Consider the following 7,204-nt stretch of genomic DNA (forward strand, 5'->3'; position numbering starts at 1 on the left):
GCGTGAGAGCGTTGCCGTCGTAATTGAATGTGTTAGTAACGGTGCAAACTTTTTTCAACTTACATTTTAATGAATGGGATGCTTTTGGTGATGGAGTAAATTCATTTAATTCTTAATGAATGATGATCTGTGGGATTGTAAAGTACACAGATAAAAATATTTTGTGAATTTACATATATTTTCATGCACATATTTGGAGCAAGTAATTAAACATAAAATTACATTACAATTCTGTACGTTTCAATACAATTTAATCGCAAATTAAGCGTTCATTGAAAGATACAGTTATATTTATTGAAATATCAATGCAATTCAATTTAGTTTTGCATCGTTAAGGTTTTCAATCAAAATTTCGATTCAACCAATGTCTATTCCATATTATTATTGATTTACATCTCATGTAAATTTCATTATTTCTTTTTGTGTACCTTGAATTGTCATGACCAACATGGTGGTTCTGCATTTAGACAGAACTGAAATGGCTCTTGGCGTGTACACTCGGTAAACTCGTCCGACATTTGACTAGGAATTCATTGGGATTTCCAATTGGATTCCGAGGAAGATGAAACAATCCATTGCGGGCTGAATCAATCTCGAGCGGAATCAGGCGGTGCATTTGGAACAATAAATTCCGACTCAAATTCCGGACAACTTAACTGAGCAGCGCTTCCAAAACGACTGACGACTTCCACTGGCAGGCTTTCGATGTGGTTTTGCTGTGTGCCCGGCTGCGACTGTTCTTCGGCACAATTCTAGCGTAAGGTCTTCGAAGTTGCTCTCCCGTACGTCTTGCTTCGACAACCGTTGCTCAGAAAATAATGGAAAAAAGTGGAATGTTAATCTTTTGTACCGATGCAGTTGTACAACAGCAGATATTTAGTTCTTTTCCCCAGAACGCGTTCGGATTGGCTGATGCTGATATCAGACAGGTTTTTCAATAGTATACTATCTATACATAAATCCTTCTACAGATCACTGAGCTATGAGTTTTCAAAACACGAGAAAGGTAAACACGCGTCTTCCTTGATACTCGTTGATACCAAACATTTTAGAAAAGTTTATTTGTGAGTTCTTTGAGATTATGTCATAAAACTGAAAATTTTATCATAAATTTATGATCGTATTTCCGATGGCATACGGCAGAAATTATGTTGAAACGATAGATTAATCAAAACATTTTCACGATCAAAAGCTTATCACTCTCTCAGAGGGTAAATTTTGAAAAGACGCCTCATAGTAAAGTAAGTCGTATTCACTACAAAAGAAGTGTAACACAATAAGTTTGTTGCAGTTGATCGTTTTTGCATAAACTCGTGTTGAGTTTCAGAAATACAGTTGTTTCTGTTATGCTTCATGAAATCCACAACTATAGTTCTTGAGATAATTAGATACGTCAGTTTTATTTCCCTTGTTGAAAAGTAAAATAATTGATTATTTCTAAATATTTGGAAATGTTACTGACTTAAGAGAAATATTGAACAATGTCGACAATGGATTTAGAAGCCTCTTTGAGCACTTGTTAAATACTGAAGAAGGAATACAATCCGGTTCAGCTTTGGAAGACGATTATATCTTAGAACTTAGCCTTTTCAATCAAAGCAGTTGTTATGAAGATGTGAAGGCTAGTCTAAGAACGGCTAGGAACATTAATGATACCTGATCATTCGATAGGATTTCATCAGAGAATACACTAAGGGATTGTCGTTAAATTAAGCAGCAAATATTAGGTATCGTCGATGATTCTACGTTACCAAGAAACAGCTGATTAGGTAGCGCTGATTCTATCCTCTGTTTGTTCACGTTAAATTAAAAGCTTTTAGGGTTGATTCTCAGATTATTTTTTCCGGTACCTCTGGAACCGGGAACTGGGAACCAGTATAACCGTAGTAGGTTCGTGTAGTAAGTAACTAATATAACCTACAAATTGAATCAGTTTTGAGTCAAATCTAAAAGAATTTTACCCTCTTTGGCATCGTCGCTCTAAATGACGGTGAGCAGTTTTAAACACACTTTACCCTATGAAAGCATGATGATATTCAATAGCAACCTATGGGACTATGAGATTTTTTATTTTATGAGTTACATTATTTGACAAATATAAACACACACAGACATTGCTCAGCTCGATGAACTGTGTAGAATGATATAGAACACTTAGCCCTTCGGGCCAATTTATATTGGTCAATTTTTAAAGTTATTGTATAAACTTTCTACATGAGAAAGCCAATAAGTGTACTTTTCTAGAAAAGCCATCATGACATATGCGAGTACTGTTCCAACTAAAGGATTAAGGAATCCAATTTGAGTGTCCTGTCTGTAAGTCTGTGGTTAAATCCTAATATTAAAGAGTATTGAATGCTGTTGAAAATCAACAGCTTCGGACACCTTAAAGGTACCAGACAATAACCATAAAACTTTTTTTTTTACCTTTATCTCAGACGCTAACCCTACCTTTGACACTTGTACCTAACCTAAAAGATGTAAATTTACACGATTTTTTCCAAGTGTGTACGCCATTCGTAATGCTTGCACATCGAATTTTAAAGATTTGAGTTGTAATAAATTCGCTTTATAGATCGAAAATTGATCCTGCTCTGATCTACAAATCAATCACAGTAAACGTGCACTTATCAATTTGCTAGCTACACTAATTATGTGTTTAATAGATGATAATTACTCAATATACTGAATTGATGGATGATAGTTAATTGAATGGATGGAATAATTCAGCTGTAATTAGAGTTATTTGGTATTTTTGTATGCCAATTACGTCGCAATCCCCCAGCCGAATTGAAAACTAAAATTTAAAATGAATGACTCATCGACCCGCGTTCCTAATGCCGAACGCTTTCGGCTAATTTTAGGTTTAGTCGAGTATATATCATTTATTTACATACACATGTCAGTTCGAACTCCGTTTTGCTATGCTGTAAAGTTATATACAAATCCAAATTAATGTGATGTAAATTATAAATCCAATGATAAATCAGTGACTCATTACGGGGATCTATTTTCCACGAGGATGTATTCAACTCATCGGCAGCTCTAAGCTCTGCAAAAGCGTAAACGTTAATTTCGTTTTAATGATTGGTTCAGGAACTTGCCGGACATTATACAGAGATACGAAACTGATTCCTGTGTTCGTTTTGATTTATTTTTGATGCCCGATAATTCTGAGCTCAAATAAACAGTCCCCTGAAATTTATTCACTGTTACATATAATATAATATACTGCTCGGGTTGGCGCTTCAATGCACAGGGCGCTGGTCTTACAAGCCAGTTGTCATATGTTCGAGCCCCGATCTTGAAGGATTCTTAGTGTCAGTAGCATCGTAGTACTAGCCATGCAATGATTCTGTACGATATGAATTGGCTGCGAAGTCTGTTGAAACAGAAAGACCAAATTTCACAATAGGAATGTAATGCAAAGACTTTGCTTTTTTTTTTACATATAATATATAATGGATTCAGGCAAAGACACCATATTAACAAGATAGCCAGCTCACACATTTCCCGAACAAATCATTGACAACATCCTTTTTTGCGAACATGGTGCCCTCAGGCGAGTCCTCATCGAATCTCGTACATAGAAGCAGGGGACAGAAATGTCAAATTCGTGCGCGCCAAAATAGCAGCACTGCGCACCCATACAATTGACATGATATATTTAATGTGATGCCGTGCGATGGCGTTGCTGAACTGAAGATTGATTTCACTCCAAGCTGACAGGGTCTGATTCAGGTTCAATGCTAATCTCCGAATGAATCAGTTCAAAACCGATAATTTGTGTTGAGAAATGTAATGCAGTTCAGCAAGTAAGTAATATAGTGGCTTAGTGAATTAATCTTCGAAGTTGACACATACTTCTCCGTCTGTAAAATACGTCTATTAGTAGAGCAGTTTCATAGGCTGAAATAGTATACTAGCATACTTGCAATTCATCTACGTCGAGCCTTACAATCAATATAATCCGTAAGGAAGCTTACTGTAAATGGGATGATAGCACTAGACATGTAATTGTTCTGTACACTTCACCAAAGTCTGCCAAAATAAATATGTCCTATTCAACAAAAGGAAGACTTTGGTTTGCTTGTATTAACCTAATTAGTCTGCTAAAAATTACCTTCATTGATGACCCTTACTTCTAGTAATAAACAAGAAACAATAAAAAATTAGATCGGATAAGACTCGTCACTAAGTCATAAGTCTATGTATACTGTCAGTAGAATGATACTGTGCTGCGTATGAGTCCGCCCAGTTTTATTGTTTCTTTTTCATCCCATCATATTACAGGGTGTCCCACGAAAAATTTCGACTTTAAAAATACAATAATAAAAAATAAACGGTTTGATAGATTTCAATGATTGCACATTTATTTGAAAGTTTGATTCATGAAATTTATTTATTAAAAAATGTTTGGTTTAGTCAACCTGTCAAATAAACGTCTAATCATTAACGCCGTTTTTTAATTGCATTTTTAAATTCGAAATTTTTCGTGGGACACCCTTTATGTTGTTCCCGCACGGAGAACCTGCAGGTCACAAAATTTTAATATTTCTATTGTTGCTTCACGCCCTGGTTGTTTCTACTAAAATGTTGTTGATTTAACTAACATATCTGTTGGTTTTGTCATAATTATTCAGGTAAGCGAGATCGATGTATTCGAATGCTGTCACTTGGCTGAGAACGAAGACAGCAAAACGCAAAAAATAAATCCGCTTCATTTCACCAGAAATGTTTCATTATTGAACATTTTCAATGGCAAATAAACGTCATTTATGTCAGTTATGTAGTGACCGTTTCATGTAAATGAAAGTATTCAGAAGAATATAAGAGTTATTTATAAAATAAGTTTTCCATGTACTGAATAGATATTGCTACAATAAAAATGTTTTAATTTCATCTGCGAGTAATGTATTTTCGGACAGTTCATGTCAATGTCAATAACTACGCTTAACGCTTTAAAATTACTGCTGAAGTGAGGCGAAATTATTTGTATTTTTATGAAAGTGCACCTCTAGATTTAGGCTTATCAGCTAGATTCTTGAAAACGAAATTAAATATGTTTTTCAGCGAGCCATCCTGCAAGTGGAGTAAACATTTCTTAATGTGCTGTCAACATTTTTCTGGTTTATTCCAACTTTGGAATTATAATCTATTGTTGCATTTCTACACCATATGGGAGTTTAGTGTTTAAGCTATACGCAGCTACTTAGGCAACAGTTCGTAGTTTAAATTGTGAACTATTAGCTGCCCCCGAAGAGACTATCAGAAAAAAAATATTGATGTCTATTGCATTAGTTGAAATTACTGAATAATTGATTGAAACAACTGAGACAGTTTTTGCTTTCATGTATTCACGTAACTTTGCAGGGAGTGTGTCATTGCTTAGTTGCACAAGAGACATCTCATTGGAACGTTTAATTTTACGTTTAGGATGTATGTCATTGCTAAACTACCAGAACTAATAAAAAATGACAGTTTAGTTAAAACAACAATCGTTTAGTTGTACCAAATTTTAGAAAATAAAATTCAGAAAAACAACTAACATTTTAGTGTTTTTGCGATCGCTGGCTTTGCCGTGCGGGTAGAAGACAATTACAAACCAGAGCAATTCCAGAAATGCTTAGCAGATCATCAGACTCGACCTTCTTCGATTTGGATGAAACTTTGCACATGGCTTCAGTATGGCAAACCATAAGTTTTGAACCGATGGAGAGGTCAATCCGACTCACGACTGATTTTTAAGAAGGGCGTATGTATTTTTGCGTATCACGAAAATTGCCTTTTTCAAATCGTTGTAACTCGGAAACCGTTGATTGTACAAAAATGGCGTTCAGGAAGAAGTTGTAGGGAATCGATTGGGCACTCTAACAAAATATACACAGAAAAAAAATTTGATTTTTTTCTCAATAATTACAAAATAATCCGAAAAGGTGAAATCAAAAAAACATGGTTTTAACCTTTTTCTGGATAATTTTTATTTTGAAGCCTACAGATTGATGGCTATCCCATTCGTGCCTTTTGAAAAATGAAGAAGTTACAGCTAAAACAGTTTACGGGTCTCGTTGTAATTCGGAAACCGTTCATCGTACAAAAATGGCGTCCAGGAAGAAGTTGTAGGGAATCAATAGGGCACTCTAAAACACAGAAAAAAAATTAAAAGCTCCTATTAAAACCTACAGATTGATGGCTATCCCATCCGTGACTTTTGAAAAATGAAGAAGTAACAGCTAAAACAATTTACAGATATATTCGACATTTCAAGCTCTCGTTGAAAGATAATCATTTAAACAGTAGAATATTATTCTACAGGTTAAAGGCAATAGATTTATTCATGATATCCTTTCTTCTAAAAGTAGCTGTTCTTGAGATACTTGGATATTTAATTATAACACCATTTTTTTATATTTCCATAAATTGTTTATTTGCTTGCTATATCTACAATTATTACATGTACATGAATAATTCTTAATTATATTTAAGGTTTTAAGTTTTTGAAAATTGTATGAGTATTACGTGCATCGTCATTCGAATACAGTCTTGTGACGATTTCTGTGGTATGGTACGATGGTATTTCTGTGTGCCTGGAATCATTTTGGTATCCTTATAAACACTGCTACACTCAGTCACACCCCGTTCATATAGTCGGATTGACCTCTCAATCGGTTCAAAACTTATGGTTTGCCATACTGAAGCCATGTGCAAAGTTTCATCCAAATCGGAGAAGGTCGATTCTGATTTTGTCACTTTTTCGTCTACTCATTCCTGGAATTGCTCACCACTTGCTTGCATTATAAAATAAAAGTTTCTAAATAGTAAAACATTCCTGGAACAAAGGAGAATTTTAACTATTTCGTAAATATTCATATAGTAAGGCAAGTAGTCTGTATTGCTTCTCACGGATTAAAAACTGAAATTTCAAATGAATGTTTTTTTTGCCTTTCTCTATAGAAAGGTATTAGAATTGCTGGAAAAACCGACTTTCGAACGGAGCCTCGGAGACCCATAGTGTTATATACCATTCGACTCAGTTCGTCGAGATCGGAAAATGTCTGTGTGTGTGTGTGTGTGTGTGTGTGTGTGTGTATGTGTGTGTGTGTGTATGTGTGTGCACTTTTCGAAGATATTTGAACGCGCTCAATTTTCTCAGAGATGGCTGAACCGATTTGAACAAACTTGGGCTCGTTTGAAAGCTACTGTC

This window comes from Malaya genurostris, chromosome 1 (assembly GCF_030247185.1).
Source record: "Malaya genurostris strain Urasoe2022 chromosome 1, Malgen_1.1, whole genome shotgun sequence".
Lineage (NCBI taxonomy): Eukaryota > Metazoa > Arthropoda > Insecta > Diptera > Culicidae > Malaya > Malaya genurostris.